Source organism: Cupressus sempervirens, chromosome 2, assembly GCF_028749045.1.
Source record: "Cupressus sempervirens isolate cs-2001-9-10 chromosome 2, ASM2874904v1, whole genome shotgun sequence".
NCBI classification, from domain to species: domain Eukaryota; kingdom Viridiplantae; phylum Streptophyta; class Pinopsida; order Cupressales; family Cupressaceae; genus Cupressus; species Cupressus sempervirens.
Genome location: NC_143119.1, coordinates 170,890,012 through 170,907,994, shown reverse-complemented (window position 1 = coordinate 170,907,994; position 17,983 = coordinate 170,890,012). Strand labels below are relative to the sequence as shown.

General features: G+C 28.7%; 1 pseudogene; it reads right to left on the bottom strand.

Moving 5' to 3' along the window:
* Positions 1-4,555, bottom strand: part of LOC149571608 (vacuolar-sorting receptor 1 pseudogene) — a 27,834-nt pseudogene extending 23,279 nt beyond the window's left edge.
* Positions 4,556-17,983: the final 13,428 nt, after the last annotated feature.

Sequence of the window (17,983 nt, the reverse complement as noted above, 5' to 3'; positions counted from 1 at the left end):
AAATTTCTACTTTTGGCCAAAAAGAAGACTCAACCTCTTGTTAGCATCATCATATTCTCTTGAAAGAGTGTTTTCTTCATCTCTTCCAAGGTAAATTATTAACCTTTCAATTTTCTTCTCTCCAATCCACTCATTGTTCTCCTCATACTCATATCTTTTCTTCTTAAGGAATTCGTCCTTTCCCTACTTCTTTCCTTATATATTTGTTTAAAACAAATTAAAAGTCATCCCAAAACTCTCAAAAAGCTTATATTCTATACAAAAAGTCTATAATTTAAGAATTCTAAAATTGAGGCAATGTGCCAAACTATAAAATTATAAGATTATCAAATCAAAAAATATTGTGTGTATGTGAACAATATCATAAATATATAAGAGTCATATTGGTTTCATATGTAATTTTAAATATATAACATAAGAAGTGAAATCTATATATATATATATATATATATATATATATATATATATATATATATATATATATATATATATATATATATATATATATATATATATATATATATATATATATATATATATATATATATAATGAATGATATCAGGAAAATATACAACTATATTTTAAAGTTACAAAGAGCAAGAAAAATCTTAAAGATCAATTGCAATAGACATATTATTTAACCATAAATTTTTACTTTAAAAAAAATAGTTTTCTTTCTTTATTGATCATATGTCAAATGGTTATCCAATTAAATAGAAAGGTCCAAAATCATGTATAGGTGTAAGAAATGCATGTTTCAACCTTGATCCTTAATAATCTATGTTTTACGATATTTTTCTTGTTTCTTTGTTTATATTATAAGTGGGCACCTTACTTATATAAATAAAGGGGTAATGGATATTCAAACATGAATAAAAAGAGATATATGTAAGAGTATGTCTTCAAATCATTTATAGTCATACAATTTAAAATGTAGATTTGTGTCAATATATTTAATACTAAAATCTTGGAATAATTATTTTTGAAATGTTTAACCATTATCTATATATACATCACATATGCCTTGATAATGTTTCCCTAATATTGCAAAAATAATATTAGGCTCTCACACCCACACACATGCACACACATTTCATTTCTAAAATAATATGTATGTATGTGTATGTACAAACACACACATATACACACACATGTGTGTGTGTGTGTGTGTGTGTGTGTGTGTGTGTGTGTGTGTGTGTGTGTGTGTGTGTGTGTGTGTGTGTGCATGCACGCACGCACGTGCCACACACTCACACACACACACACAGACTTGTGTGTACATATAGAGATGTAAATTTTCATAGAATTCTTTTATTTGAATAGTCAATCTTAACATAAATGTTGACATTTTTTATGATAAAATATGGAGAAGATTAAGAGAATATATAAATGTTTTACAAGTTAGAATATTAAGAATCAAATGTTGAAGCTCAATTGTAATAGGTATATATTTCAACCCTAATCTTTAAGCTTTCATTGATTTTGTTATTTGTCACTTCATTGGTTGTATTAGAAGTGGTCATACCATTAATGTAAAGATACATATTTCAACCCTAATCTTTAATACTATTATTTATTATGTGTTTCTTGCTTCATAGATTATTTTTTAAGTGGTCATCTAATTAATATAAAGGTACAATGGTTGTTTACAATTTTAAGGGATATATGTTTCAACTTTAATCTTTAAGATTTGAATTCAATTGTATTTTATTACTTTGTTGCTTATATTCTAAGTGCTCGCCCCATTAATATAAAGTTGCAATGGCAATCTATGGGAGTAATGGTTAACATGTATATAAGGGTGGCTTATCAAAGGTTTAATAATCAAACAATAAAAATGATTTTTTTTGTCAAAAACTTGTGTGCCGTATTGATGGTGGTTTATCAAAAACTTATTAATCAAACAATTAAACATGAACTCATGTTAAGGATGTGTGTTTTGAGGGTACAAGTGCAACATTTTAATTAATTAAATGTACAATTATTATCTTAAAATAACATGTTACCACTAAAATATTGATGAATACTAAGTCATCTTTATTAATAGGTGCGACTACGAATGTTACTAGCATATTTATTGTTAGAAAAAAAATTACATATCTATGCATGTATTTAGAATAACGACATACCCCTCAAAATAATAGAAATCATAACAACTAAAAACAAAAGTTAGTTGCATTGTAGTATGTCCATTCCCCTTTATATGAATATTGATAAGCATGAAATTGAAAACTATCATTTTTTTATAAATCAATATGATTTATGATAGATACACCTTAAAAATAATATCTCTCAACATATTTTATATTTATTTTTTAAAAAGAAAAAATAGAGTAATTAGCATTTTAATATTAAATTTAAGATGTTACATTTTAAAATTTAAACATGTCCATACAGTTTCAATCTCCTAGGTATAATTTTTGATGAAGATACAGAAACAATTACAATTCTTAGACCTCCATTAAAAGAAGTTTGAGCTTCGTTCTAGTGACTTTTTTTCACGTATCCCAACGACACTAGCTACGGTGCAACTTATTTGCACCAGCCAGTTGCCCTGAATTTTGCGGCTGCCCCAACTTCTCTACCAAGTGATGGGACAAACATGTCAAGATTGATGAGACAGACATGTGAGCAAATCAATTTCTATTTTTAATCATATTCCCATTACTTATATGTATTGTTTTATTCAAGTCATATATACTTACAAATATTTTTTCATCTTGAATGAGCAAATATATTTCTAGCAATAAAATTTACTATGAAACCATTTCATAATTTTTAATAAATTAATCATATTTTATATTTTGAAAATTGAATATGAAGAAATGTTTTTAGAAAAAAAAATTGAAAGTAAAAAAGGATTAATTTCATAATTGAAAAATGAATTTAATTTTTTTTAATAAATATTGTAGTTTATTTTTATTATAATAATAGACTTTATTATTGAATTTTATTTTGTGTCATTATTTCAATAGTAGTACAATTAATAAAATATTTTTATTATTATTTTGAATATAACATTCTAATCAACTTTAGAGTCATATTCTAATGTTTTTTTAGATCACATTTTATTATGAAATAAGTACATGTTGTTGAATTTTTTTAACATGTAGTTAAAAATGCACACCAATCATGTTTTTACTTAAAAGAATCTTAAAAATAATTCTAGATACAAATTAAAAAAATGCACATGAATGAAGAACTCAATAGTATAACCATCTAATTTTTATAATCCAATAAAGACTCTATAGTTATGGTTATTTTTACTAAATCATGTTTCACCATCAAAATATGAACCTAGTCTTTAAGAGTAAAAGAATTCTGGACACAGCCATGTTTTTACATAAAAAATCTTTAAAAGAATTCTAAATACAAATAAAAAAATGCACACCAATCATGTTTTTACTTAAGAGAATCTTAAAAAGAATTCTAAATACAAATAGAAAAATGCACACGAATGAAGAATTCAAATAATAATAACAATATTTTATTAATTGTAAAATTATTTGAACTTTAGGCTACATATGAAGAATTCATGCTAAGAAAATTTTATCAAATATTATCTTAAAATAAACTTATTTGCACATCAAATGCCTTATCTCACACACATAAATTTTTTGATGTGCAATTATTTATTTTAAAATAATTATTTAAGAGTAAAAGAATTCTAGACACAACCATGTTTTTACTTAAAAATCTTTAAAAGAACTAGACACAAATCAAAAAATGCACACCAATGAAGAACTGACTCTTGAAGAGTGAGTTCATATTTTTACTAAATCATGTTTCGCCATCAAAATATGATTTTACTTCATATTTTGATTGTGAAACATGATTTAGTAAAAAAAAACCATAAGTAAAGAGTCTTTATTGGATTATAAAAATTAGATGGTTATACTATTGAGTTCTTCATTTGTGTGCATTTTTTAATTTGTGTCTAGAATTCTTTTTAAGAAAAAACATGATTGGTGTACATTTTTAACTACATGTTAAAAAAAATCAATAATGTACTTATTTCATAGTAAAATGTGATCTAAAAAAACATTAGAATATGACTCTAAATGTTAATTAGAATGTTATATTCAAAATAATAATAATATTTTATTAATTGTACTACTATTGAAATAAAGACACAAAATAAAATTCAATAATGAAATCTATTATTATAATAAAAATAAACTACAATATTTTTAAAAATATATTTAAATTTATTTTTCAATTATGAAATTAATCCCTTTTTACTTTCAAAATATTTTTTTAAAAATATTTCTTCATATTCAATTTTCAAAATATGAAAAATGATTAATTTATTAAAAATTATAAAATGGTTTTATAGTAAATTTTATTGCTAGAAATATATTGCTCATTCAAGATGAAAAAATATTTGTAAGCATATATGACTTGAATAAAACAATACATATAAGTATTGGGAATATGATTAAAAACAGAAACTGATTTCTGACATGTCCGTCCCATCACTTGGCAGAGAAACTGGGTCAGCCGCAGAAGTTGGGGCAGCCGGCCGTTGCCGGTGCCTATCCCAACACCCTCCATCTGGGAGCGGGAAAATATCCCCAAAGCTGTCGGTTTACCATTTCCAATGTCTAATCATTGTCCGCCAACAAGGCCTGACACCTCATATATGTGTACAAATTGTATGTCAAAGCACGAAAATATATAATTTACAAACGATTGGCAATTTACGATTTTTAAACTGAATGGGAGTTGCCTCCCATATGGACCGTAGGAAATAAAATGGATTTGTCAAGGCACGCCCAACACATTTCAAGAGTGGGATAGAAATGAAAAAAAGTGGAAAATGATGTGGTGAATTGTCTCAATGTACTTTACTCTAAGCAATTTGTTTTTTCTTTGATTTACACTTATCAACCCTTGGCGCCAAAAAAAGAGTACAATAACAACCTGCGGCAGTTACTATCTCAAGGTCGTTTTTCTCTCGTTTCAACTTCAAGACGGAAGTGTTTGCCGACGAACACAAAGTGGTTTCTCTATCACTGCTAACAACTGTTTGTGGAGTTTAATGCCTTTCAACATCTTCCATCATTTCCTTCAATTTTTAAACAAATTTACTTCTCTATAACTCGTCTAACTTCATTACAAAATGCACTCAAGAGATAATCAGCTGGCGGCCTGATCCCAAGAGTTTGGAGACTCTTTCTAGTTACAGTCAGATATAAAAGTGGAGAGAGATCAATGGCCTTATATAGTCGATTTGTATTTGCGACATTGTTCTTGCTGCGGCAAACCAGCAGGAAAACGTAAGCAATTCTCTTTTGCTTCTTAATTTCAAATATTTTGAATGTATACATTTTTTTCAGATATCCTGGGGATTTTCAGTCGATTATCAAGTCAGGAAGAAAAAACTAACCACAACTTCTCTGCTTCTTAATTCCAAATATTTAGAATGTATGCATTTTGTTTCAAAATTGGAGGATTTTTATCTATTATTTAGTTAACATGAACAATTAGGAACCGTTCTTTTGCTTGTTAATTAACATAAAAAAGGAATTAGAAGTAATTTCTATTAATTAACAACGTAAAACCTATTTTTATCTTCTATTATTTTTCTAGTACAGGGGCAGATAAAGCATGGAATATACAACACTATGAGGGCATCACTGAAAGTGTTCTTATAATTCATTAGGGACCAAACTCTATCAAGTGTTTTCTTTGATATCAATTATATTTCCATCACACTACTACAAAGAGGGATATTTAAAGACATTTTTCAAAGACAAAATTATTATTTTGTCTTTAAAATTTAAATATTTATTCTTAATTGTTTGATAAAAAATAGAAATTACTTTTATCATCTTAGTTTAACCATAAAGACAAAAATCCCATGCATTTTTGATGAAGCGGTAAAAGGTGTAGGAAAGGAAAAGGAAGGCCGAAATTATAATTTTGCAGTAAATGTTGGGGATTCTAGAATAAAATTATGGGTTGTTTTTGTGGCTCTGTTTATTGCTCACACGCATCTGGATAGTTGTTGACTCTGTAGCTTCTAGCAGGTATTCTTCTATTTGCTTATCCCTTGGGATTTTAGTAGGAAACGTATTCTATTTATTGTAGGGATTTTAGCCAAATATTTTTGGGCTTTTTTTCTTCTTGCCCTATTCGTTCATCATGAGAGTTAGATTTTAGCAAAATATTTTTTGGGGTTTTCTTTCTCTTCTGGCTGGGAGGTTAATTTGGAGTCTACACTGTAAAATTCTATCTTTCCCTTGTGTGAGATCAAGATATCCCTTTTCAGAAATACATGTCTACATCCTCTCATGCCTATGTAAAAAAGGGCTTTGAATGCAAAATGGCCACTTACTGTGGTATACCAGATTCCTTGTTGAAAGCCCTCTGGCTAATCAACATTATGATGAATACAGAGATCCACAGAGGCATTATGGGGTTGTAGTACAAGTCATAGTAAATTCTAGTGGGCACTTCCTTGATATGTCAGTTCCAAGAGCATTTATCAAAACAAAGCATTAGTGTTCACTGTCCTCACCTTGTCCTTCCTTTTATACATGCAATGGTAGCTAGCAAAGTTCTTTGGGTATTATATCATGTATCTTTTCATACCCTCTAGGCGTCCCTATCCATTGCAATAAATTGACCATGTTAGCAATGTCAACCAAGTTAAAATTGTTAATAATGTTACAAGACAAACACAAATTACACCAAAATGAAAAAAAAAACCTCCCTCACATCTAGGCTACCTCCGTCAACTAATCCATGATGATGGCAATAGTGGTTATGAATCTTTGAGGACTTGTAGACTACTGATCAAGCTCTTTCTCTTCGTAGAAGCCACTAGACTTTCTTCCATTATCTTCTCCATCGCATCAAAATTGGAGCCGCCCACATCTTTGAAAATTTGGGCCTCCAACTCCTTTGTCACCAATTTTCTACAAACAAAATATAGATGCAGAGGAATCCCATCTCCTATCCTCAAAATCACCAGTTTCAAGTACAACATTATGCTCATTTGCATCTCATATACCTCTTCCACATGCTCTCTCAACAATTCCATGATGTCCTCCACATTCACTTATCCAAAATTGTGTATCATCACTGTCTTGTTTGTTGTGTCATCTGACTTCTAACATAAGAATCAAAATAATAGTCAAGGATTCCTAGCATGTACCCATCTTATTCCCTAGCTTCAACTTTAGGAAATAGTTTTCTTGAAACAAAGTTGTATTTGGTAATCTATCTGATTTGATCAAACTATTGCATTCAAGTCCACAATGATTTACCTTAAAATTAATAAAATACAAAGACTCAGAATCCTTAATTGGATCATAGTCATCCTTGCAACCATCTGATAGCTCTAGATAATCGTTTAGGAAAAATTCATAAACATTTAAATCACCCGCACTTCTTCAATTAATGTTATATTCTCCTTCTGTAGTATCTTCAACATATTTAATTTCAACATAACGTGATGCATCTTCTATGTGATTAGATTCTATAGTACTTCATTATGTCCCATGAAAGACTAAAATATATTGTATAAAGAAATTACCTTTATTCTGTGAAAAAATTACCCTATATAATTTTTGTATAGGTTGTTAAAAATGGTAAGGACATCTTTCAAAAGTTTGGACTACAACAACTACTACGTAAGGCTCATTCCAAAAACAAAAAATAAATGAAAATAACCCAAACCCTATTTGTTGGATTATTTTCATGAAAATTGAATGATTTATGGTTTTAATACTTTTTTTTTTGTTGGTTTTCTTTCTTTTCAAAATGTCGTAACAACTAATGTCCCTTTCCTATGATTGTTTAATCAACTTTAATCTGATTGAGTGGAGAATCAAAAGAAAGAATTTAAAAGTTCTAAACAATGACATAGGAAATTATTCATGTACTGTAGAGTGCCCTTTGAAAGCAACATTTATAATCTGTACTAGCAATTAGAGTTTTGATTATTTGATAGCATTTGTTATCTTGTGTCAAATATTGAATGTTGTAAAGTCTCTCCTATAAATATTATTCGATAAGGAAGTATTCAAAACGTCTTTCCATTCTTTACAAAATAGTTTTTCCCTCTATGATTCAAATATAGAGACTCTTGTTTGTAGTGAGAAGAAATATGGACATGAGTTGGAGGATTTAAGAGGTGTATCTATATTTTTCTTTATTAAGATCGTTTCTAGCACTTCCAATCTATTTTCTCATAGAGAAGAGGAGATTGGTTCTTACACAATAGTGAAACTAAATTTTTTTGAATTGTTAATTTTAGCATCACATAGACCTATTACAAGAATTGTCATTGTCCTATTTAATCCACTATTTTGTGACCCATTGCCAATATATTCTCATTGTTATCCATTGACCTATTATAACAAGTAAGCCTATTTTGTGGCTTGTAATTTCATCTTTTGAGTTGTAGCTTTTGTCTATATCCATGACTGACTCTCCTGATAAAATTAATTCATATCTCTTCTTTTTATTAAAAAAATGGCTCTACATTAGAATACTAGTATGTGTTGGTGGTACAAAAGTACATTAGACTAATGTCCCTATCAAGGATAATCTCTGAGTGTATTAAAAAGAATGAAATTGCATTAGATATTTAAATAAATTTACAAATAAATAATGCAATCATTGAATGTGGTCTCTTATTGTAGTAGTTCTTAAAAAAAGTCCATATGGTTTATCTTCATCCTTAGATATTTATATAGTTGGGTTAAACAAAATGATTCCTTTATAGTAGTACATGCTCTTAGTTGGTATTGATTCATTCATTTTTTATAGTAGTTTTTAATTTAGGCTGGTTCATATGATGCTGAATTGGAAATTTTAACTTTTATATCCGCAAATTTTTGTAGAACCTGGGATTTGATCTCATTATCTATTCACCATATCACCCTATTGATCCATTTGTAAATGATATTGAGGTAATATGTTTCCTCATATTTTCTTGATGTCTTATTTTTATTGCTAGGCCATGACTTAGGAGAGCCATTATGTACATGTTATTTTCAATTGAAACTACAATTAAATGGTAAGGTAAGATATATGCATAATTAAAGGACTCAAAGATACTATGTTAAATGATGAAATACTTCCACACACCATCTATCTAACTTCTTTCCTATGAATTTAAATGGGGAGAAATTATGCATGTGTAGAGGCCACCAGTATCATGTATGACAAGTAGATACCCAGGACCCTAGCATATGTTTTGGTATAATAGGTTCAAAGTGTTCAATAGGTGCACATGTATTCTTGAAGATTGAAACAAAAACATGTCTCAATCAACACCTATGAATCAACTTTAATTAGCTTTAAAAATATAGCCATCAAACTTATGGAATCATTATTTCTTATTATGTTTACACCCAAATTTACACATTAAGTTATATCAAGTAGTTGAGTTATTTAATACTTGTTACTTTTTTATGGAGCCATAGAACCTTGATCATTAGTCACTCATTATGACATGGAACCAAAAATAAAAAATTCTTGACAAAAATAAGACCAACCAAAAATGTATTGAACCCTTATCTAATTGAAAATAAAAGTTTAACCACCCCATAAGTCCCACTCTTTCAACACATACAAAAAATGATACCTTATATGTAATTATGACAACAAAGACATCTAAAATATCAAATAAATACAACTCTCTACCTACATTAAATAATAAATCAATACAATGCATGAAAACATTAAATCATAAATCACTGTCATGCTGCTACACTAGAATATATTAAACCAAAATGTAAATAAAACCAATTTTTTTATTGATACAATTATTAATGCATTACAATGATTTATAAAGGATATTTTCAACATCCAAAAATTTCTTAGATTTTACAACAAATTCTTTCTTTGAAGCACATTATCCTACATGCTAACTTTTTAAAATAGAGCATCATTGACATATAGAAAGGCATGCATAAAGTCAATAACTATGGTTTAGCATTAGTTCTAAAACTATCATTATCTCCTAGTGCAAATATGACTAAACCTAACTCTACCTAACTGACATATCTCAAATATCTACATCAATATCTTTATTTGAGTTTTATTTGAATGAAAATTTTTTCAGCTACCTAATTGTTAGTTTCAAATTTGCATCCACAAAAATATGCCTAATCTATAAAATTGGTAGATATTAGTCTATAAACAATATTGAAGTTGTTTAGAGCAGTGATAATTCTTCAAGGTATAACTCAATTCTTTACTAAATGTTGTAGTTCTAAAATCAAATTGATAACATATTTAGTTTTATGACAAAGAAAACAATTAGAAAAGGAATCAGGTATCATGACTAACTTATGAGATATATTCATGTGCAAAATCATCCACAATGCACCAAATATAATTCATCCAATATTATACCTGATAATGACCTATTAATCTATTTAATGATCAAGTCATTACGTGTTAAATAATAGCACTAAAATTGGGATATCATAATTCCCCATCCATGTCTTACTAGACGTAAGGGTAAGGTAACATGATTCTTTTTTATGAGTTAGACATATTTGTAACAACCATCCTCTTAGATGCTAATATGTCAATGTCACAGTAAAGCAAAAGTTTAGTTATCACATTTTCCTACGATAAGATTATGTATATTAAAAAATGATGTTGAATTTTAGGTTAGAATGCTTGGAATCAATAAGTACTCTTTAATCGATTGTTTTAAAATTTCTATTTCTATGGAGATTTTTGGGATCATGTTATAAAGGGTGAGAATCAAGAGAGTTATTGTTTGCTATATAGTAGGGTTTGTAAAACTTAAGTCCCACAAAGTAAGCTCTTTATAGTTCAGACATGAACGCTTTGAAAATAATCATTTCTTCTTTTATGGTGGGTTTGGAGCAGCATGTATATATTAATAAATAAAAGATTATTCATCTTTTGATGTGGGTCGGCATATGCAACACAAGATTGCATCCTCCTTAGGTTTAAAGTGGCTACCCTTCCTTTCAAGTAACATCCCTCTCCTTGTGATTGCAAGAATAAAAATGAGTAGGAGGAACTGGTTCAAAAGATCATGAAGCACTTGAAATCCTAGGGTTGTAGATGGTGTAGCTTGATAAGAAGAACTATAAAATTAGAAGTAATTCTCTAGACTATCCCCATTAATTTTGTATTTTTTTTGCCTATTCCAAAGTCACTCTTACAAGATAAAGGGGCTATGCAGAAAGTTTCTATGAGAAGGAAACTATGAGGAAACCTAATTATGAGGACAAAAGGTTTCCTCTTCTAAATTAGCAATATGTGTCCACCTCAAGCACATAAGTGGTACCAAGTATTTAGATTCCCATAGCTTTGAGGAATAAATTGTCTAGGTGCTTGCTATATGACCTTGACAAAAGTTGGTGGTCCCTAATGGGAGAAACATATCATGGAAGCAAGGGTTCTCCGAGTTTCTTTAGGGAACATGTCGTATGAAGCTCCTCCAATAGTACTTTAGTTAAAGCTTAAAATCTATAAGGTTTATACCTCATGTGGTATCTTGGAAATATTGTCAGTGCATGCTTTTGTGTTGAATCATGGGTAGGGTAGTAGACTCTTTGCAACATCTCAGATGACCACAACTAAATAAGGCTTGTATTGAGCTTGCTTCTCTTTAGGGTCAAAGAATTAGTGACAATTGACAAGAAAATTAAGTGAATGGATGGTTCCTATGCATTTGGAGGAGCTTTGAAGGAATTTGGTTTCCAACAAACTTGAAAATTCTCCTACCCTATACTCTTAACCATTTTATCATTCACATTTTGCAAAGAATTTGTGACAATCAATAAGAAAATTAAGTGAATGAATGCTCCCTATGCATTGGGAGGAGCTTTGAAGGATTTTCTTTCCAACAAACCTGAAAATGCTCCTCCCTATACTCTTAACCATTTTACTATTCCCACTTTGCAATGGATAAATAGACAGTTGTTGAAAAAGAGCTCCTCCAACTCTTATCTCTAATCACTACTCCTTGCTTTAAAGATAATTAATTTCTTCATAATATGGTAGGACCATATAGATTGTAATGTTGCATAGAGATTTCCCCAAAGTATAAATAATTTTGGTTGGCTTGCTTATTTAAAAGACCCTAAAGTTGAACAATTTGATTAACAAAAGTTTCCATAGTCCCCCTACTGCATTTTCTGCTACTAAGATGTGGAAATGGTAGATCATATTCTATCCATGCTATCAAATTCCCATAATCCATATCAATTTATTTTCTATGTTTTGTGTTCAAATTACACTTCCTAGTCCATCATCAGTATCAAAGTGATCATATTCTTGTGTATGGCCTTTTCTCCTCAAATTTATGGCACTGGATCTTGAATTTAATGGGTGTCTTTCTTAAGTAATATATGCTATAGTCTGCCACCTATTTGCAATTGACTAATTGATTCAGATAATCAAGGGTGTGAGTTCTATAAGGTAGATACCAAAATTGAATGTGGAAAGCTAACTCTATAGCAGATATTTTAACTAATTATGGTGTGGATTGGAATACATAATCATGTTATAAAGCCAAATGTCTTCATCTTGAGAGGGAATAGGCACATGCTTTCCATTTAAAGACCCCATGTATCCTATTGTGCATCTAATTTTTAGAACCTGAGGTCTATGGGTGCCAGTAAAATGATTTAATTTAACGAGTCTTGCATTTGTTTTAGAATAGTAACTTATCTGCATGATTTATTTTCTGTGTAAAGTGCAGAGATCTCCTTTAATGTGGATTTTTTTTGTAAGCTGGTAGATAGGGTAACCATGAGTATTTTTGCATTTGATTCTTTCAATGTTTATGACATTTCCTTCCTTGTCCTTTACATTTCTAAATTTCCTTGTGGGAAGTTTGGGTTATACATTATCACCTCTTTCCCCAAAGTCTTGAGGCCTTAAATGCCACAATCTTAGATTTTATTTGAAAAAATACAATAGTTTCTTCTATTTTTAAATCTTCATTTGGTAACCTATTCCATATACAGTGCAATCAATTATTGTGATAGGACACAAAATGATTTTGAATTTGAATGATTTATCATAACTCCTAGTGATTTGAGTTCAGATTGATATGAATGTGATCCTTAGCCAAATTTTGTGAAGTTACACATTTTTTTAAGACTAAACAATAATTTTCCTTATTAGAGTTTACTTATGCCTAGTGGAGGAACTATGTTGGTATAAAAATTGCCACCTTAGTCTAAGACTGCTATGGTGGTTGCTAGCAGTGCTGCTCGTGGGTCATATCAATGGCATTAGTAGTGGTGGTCTCTCATGGTTAGCAGCTATGATAGTCTCTTTTTATTACCTCCATATTGTAGAAGTTATCTGTACTAAATTTCATACCCAATTAGACAAATCTACTTGCAATTTTTTAATGCTTTCTAGTTTATTTCAATATATTTTTTCCTTTTTCTTAGTTTTTACCTCTTCCCAAGTGGCACTAAACACACTAATGAATTTAGATACTAACACTAAGGAGATACCAAACTATTATTTAACACTAGTTTTGACAATAATTTGATAGCAGAGACATCTGAAATACAAACAAATACAAACTTCTACTGCATAATTGATCAAATTAGCACTATACAAGAAAATATTAAGTAAATCACTGTCATCCTGCTACAGTAGAATTCATTAAACTAGAATGAAAATAAAATCAAATTTTTAATCGATTCAATCATCCATGAATTATAATGATTTATAAAAGATTTGTTTAGCATCTAGAAATTTCTACGACTTTACAATGAATTCTTTCTTTGGAACATATTTTTTAATGTGTAGATATATTTTGAAATCTAAATTATAAACATCTAGTATTACAGTCTTATTTGTTTAGAATTTCACAAAACTAAGTTTTCCTACTAACCTTTATAAAAGTTTTCATAGTATCTTTATGTATATTGTAAATTATAATATTTTTAATGTCATATAATCTAACCAACTTTAAAGTGTGTCTTATATAGAATTCTAAGGACATGAGCATATTACCTATGGCATTTCTTAAACTAGTTTTTATCTAAAATTCATCATTGCATTTCATAAATAAAATAAAATTAAAGCATTCAATTCATTTCTAAAATGATTAAGTAAATTGTATAAGATCTAAGAAATTAATAATAATAAATAAAGCAACTAGTAATTTATTACTTCTAATTGAATCAGTAGAGAAAGTAATTTGATCAATACAGAAAGTAATCTAATTCTAAATATTACAACTTAACATATAAGAGTAAAACTGAAACCACTATAATATGACATTGCTACAATATATTGCTTGGTTGTTTAAAAAATAGTATATAGTTTTGTATTAAGGAATACGAGTCAACAAATTAAAATTCAATATGACTTAAAAGCTATCAATAATTAATATCTTACTTTTTGTTTCATGAATAAAATAATTTCTACATATATCAAAGTTAACTTCAATAGTGGTGCAACAGTGGCTCTTTTTTATTAAGACTTATTTTGAGTGACATATTTTTAGTATGATATCTTTAGGACCTATATTTGAAGTATTTTATGACACATCTTATTGATAAATATTTATTTTTTGTAGGGTTCTTATAAAGCTAAAATTCAAGAATTTTTTTCTATAAAAGTTCTCTTTTCCACTATTTTGGGTGAGTATTTATTTTATTGGTTTACCTAGATTTCATATATTCCAACAACTATTTTTTTTGGAACATTAAAATGATTTTTTTTTGTGGTTGTTTCTAGAAATTCAACTAAGCTTTATTTTTAGTTTTTCTTAATAATGTTCTTGATTAGTCTTACATGGTGTTATAAGTCTTTTATTGTTTCTTTGACTAGGTTTCAACTTCCCTTGGTAGAATTAATCAATTAGAGAAAAATAGTTATCATTTTGTGAATATATTTTAAACTCTTTAGGAACTAACTATTTTTCTTTTTCTAATGATTAAAGATAGAATTACTTTTAACATCCCAAAAAAATTTCTAGACCTAGTCCATTTAGAGTAACTAAAATGGGTGATTCGTTTTAGTTTTTGAATTTTTTATAACATAGTATAATTTGTAATGCATAGAATGGTTTTTAAATCTTTCCATTTCACAAAACAAAAAGTATGAATGCTATCTTAATTTTTATTAATCTCTCAAAATCATTTTTTCCATTTCAAAATTATTCATTCTATTAGAAGAAAAAATTTACTAATGAAATATTGTCTTTCCTTTGCACATGTCCCTTATTCTTGAGAAATTGTCAAAACATGGGACAAGCTATTGACCACGGTTCAGTCTTTGCATGATTTTCTTAATAAAGCTAAACTTGAATATGTTGCATATAAAATTTATCTATTCCACTATTTTTTCTGAGTGTTACCTTTTTTGGGATACATAATTTTATGTATTTGGACAACTATCTATGTAATGATTCTAACTAGCATACATGCACTTTTTTGGTAGCTTCCTATTAGGCTATCTTCTTGGTGTCTATACAAAATGGAAGACCAGGTATTTATATTGTTTTTCTCTACTTGCAGTATCATTTTTATGAAATGAAACACTAAGCTATGAGTTAATAAATTATGCATTGAGTAATATTGTTTCATATATTTATTATTTTGATTTTTCAATATTTAACTAGTTATTGATAAAAATATATATGTTTTAGATTAATATACATGAATTATGGAGGTCCTTAGTGACATCATGAAAACCATTCAATTTAGCAAACACCTTGACAATGAAAATTGAATTATCTTACCAATGAGATATTGTGGGAAGAAACTCAAGAGGGTTGAGTGAGATTTTTTTAAGAGAAACATGTTGTTTTAAAATGTGCTTAGGTATGCTTGTATGATGAGACAGACCTCAAAATGAAGTATCCATTTTTTCTATATAGTTGTTTTAAAAAATTACTCAAATTATTCTAATATATTATCTCAAGATACCTCAAGAAACACAAGAATTCATATTAGTTTAGTGTTGGTGGTATCCACATTGCAAATGCTTCAACAAGGAGATCCAAGAATAAGAAAATGCAATTAAAATCCATCTCTTCAAATTTGAAAATATTGCTCAATTTTTGTGCCAATAAATTATATCTTAATAATAGATTAAAATATTCCTCGTATGCATATGTCACCTTAAAGATGCAATTTCATAGTTCTAAATTACTCAAGTTGTAACGATCATGTGTTCTTAAAGAAGATGTAATATTCAAGTTGAAAGTTGTATACTTATTATTGATAGTTCATAGTGCATTCAGGGAAATAACACATCATCATCATCTGAATAGTCAGATGAAAAGGCACCAAAACCTACTACAAGTACAAAATAAAACTTTAATGAAATGATATATTGCACTTGCAAAAGGTGTCAAAATAGGAAACTAAAGAAGATATGACTTGTTGGTACACATAGATTAAAATATGGAGTTTATATAGACAAGATATACTATAATAACCATATCAATAATTTTAATAATAAATAATTTAGATGCATATTATTTTTAATACACTATTATTAATCATTTCAATTGATTTTTGATGAAAAGGTGCTTCTGGTTGCCAATATTGTTGAAGAAAAAATGAATGTTACTAATGATAGTAAATCCCAAAATAAAGATCAAGAAATATTTATGGATGAAACCACTTCATAGATAAATGAAGGTGGTGTCAATGATTTTATCCAAGACTTCTACACATCTTTTTAAGAAGTTAATGATTCACCCCTAGCACAACTAGCTAGAATGCCTCTTTTCCCAAATGGAGATACTTTTGTGTTAGTAACACTTATGTTGTTCTTTAACTTGGAGGCTACACACAGATTGACAAATACTTGCTTCACTAATATACTGAGGTAGGATTTGATATTTTGATAATTTTTTTCTCTTTGATGTCTTAAAAGTTTTAAGTGTTTTTTTAATTGATAAAAAAATGTTTGTTGCATCATAAAGACTTTTGGCAAACAAAATACTTACAAAGGACAATAAGTTGGCTCATTCCCATAGAGAAGTATCTTTGATAATGAAAGACATTGGAATGGAGTAAAATATATATGATGTGTGTCCAAATGATCATATATTTTACCATGGGAAGAATGCAAATTTTCAATAATGTCGAGTGTGTCACACAATTAGGTATTGTCAAGATCAACTATCCAAAAAGGTTCCTTATAAAGTACTACACCACATTCCTCTAAAGCCAAGGTTTGAGAGGATGTTCAAATGCAAGGAATTGGAAAAATATATGGATTATCATAGAAAAGGGAGAAGCCAAGATAGTGTTATGCATATGGCTATAGATAGCAAATATTGGAAATAGATAGAGGAAAATTGGCCACATTTAAGAAATGAGCCAAGGAATGCAAGGATCTCTCTAGTGATGGATGGTGTCAATCCTTTTGGAGATCTCAAAATAACATATTATGTTTGGCCAGTTTTAATTATTAACAAAAATCTTCCCCCTCGAATGGAAATGGAAAAAGAACATGCAATGTTAACTCTTATCATACCAAGTATTTAAAACATATGAATGCAATACTTTCTAAAACATTATATACAAATATTTCAATTTTGTTAGACCTAATTTTTTTTCTTAGGGAAATATCAGGTAAAAGATATGGATGTATACATGGAGTCCCTTATTGTTGAGCTTTGTGAATTATGGAATGATGTAAATATGTATGATGTATCAAGACCTATCAATGATAGAAACTTCCTGTTTAATGGGATACTTATTTGGACAATTCATGATGCCCCTAGGTTCTCTATTTGTTGTAATAATATACAATAAGTTACATTTTGTAATTGTTTTATTTTTTGTACCATTTACTAACTCTAGTTTCTTATTATTTTAGGGCTAAAAATAAAGGAGAAACATGGTTGTTCATCATGTGGGACAAAAACCTTGTATAGACAATCAAAAGATCTCAACAAAACTATATATGATGAGTATAGACATTTTTTTACCACAAAATCATTGGTATTGAGTGCATGATAAAAATAAGTTCAATGAAAAGGAA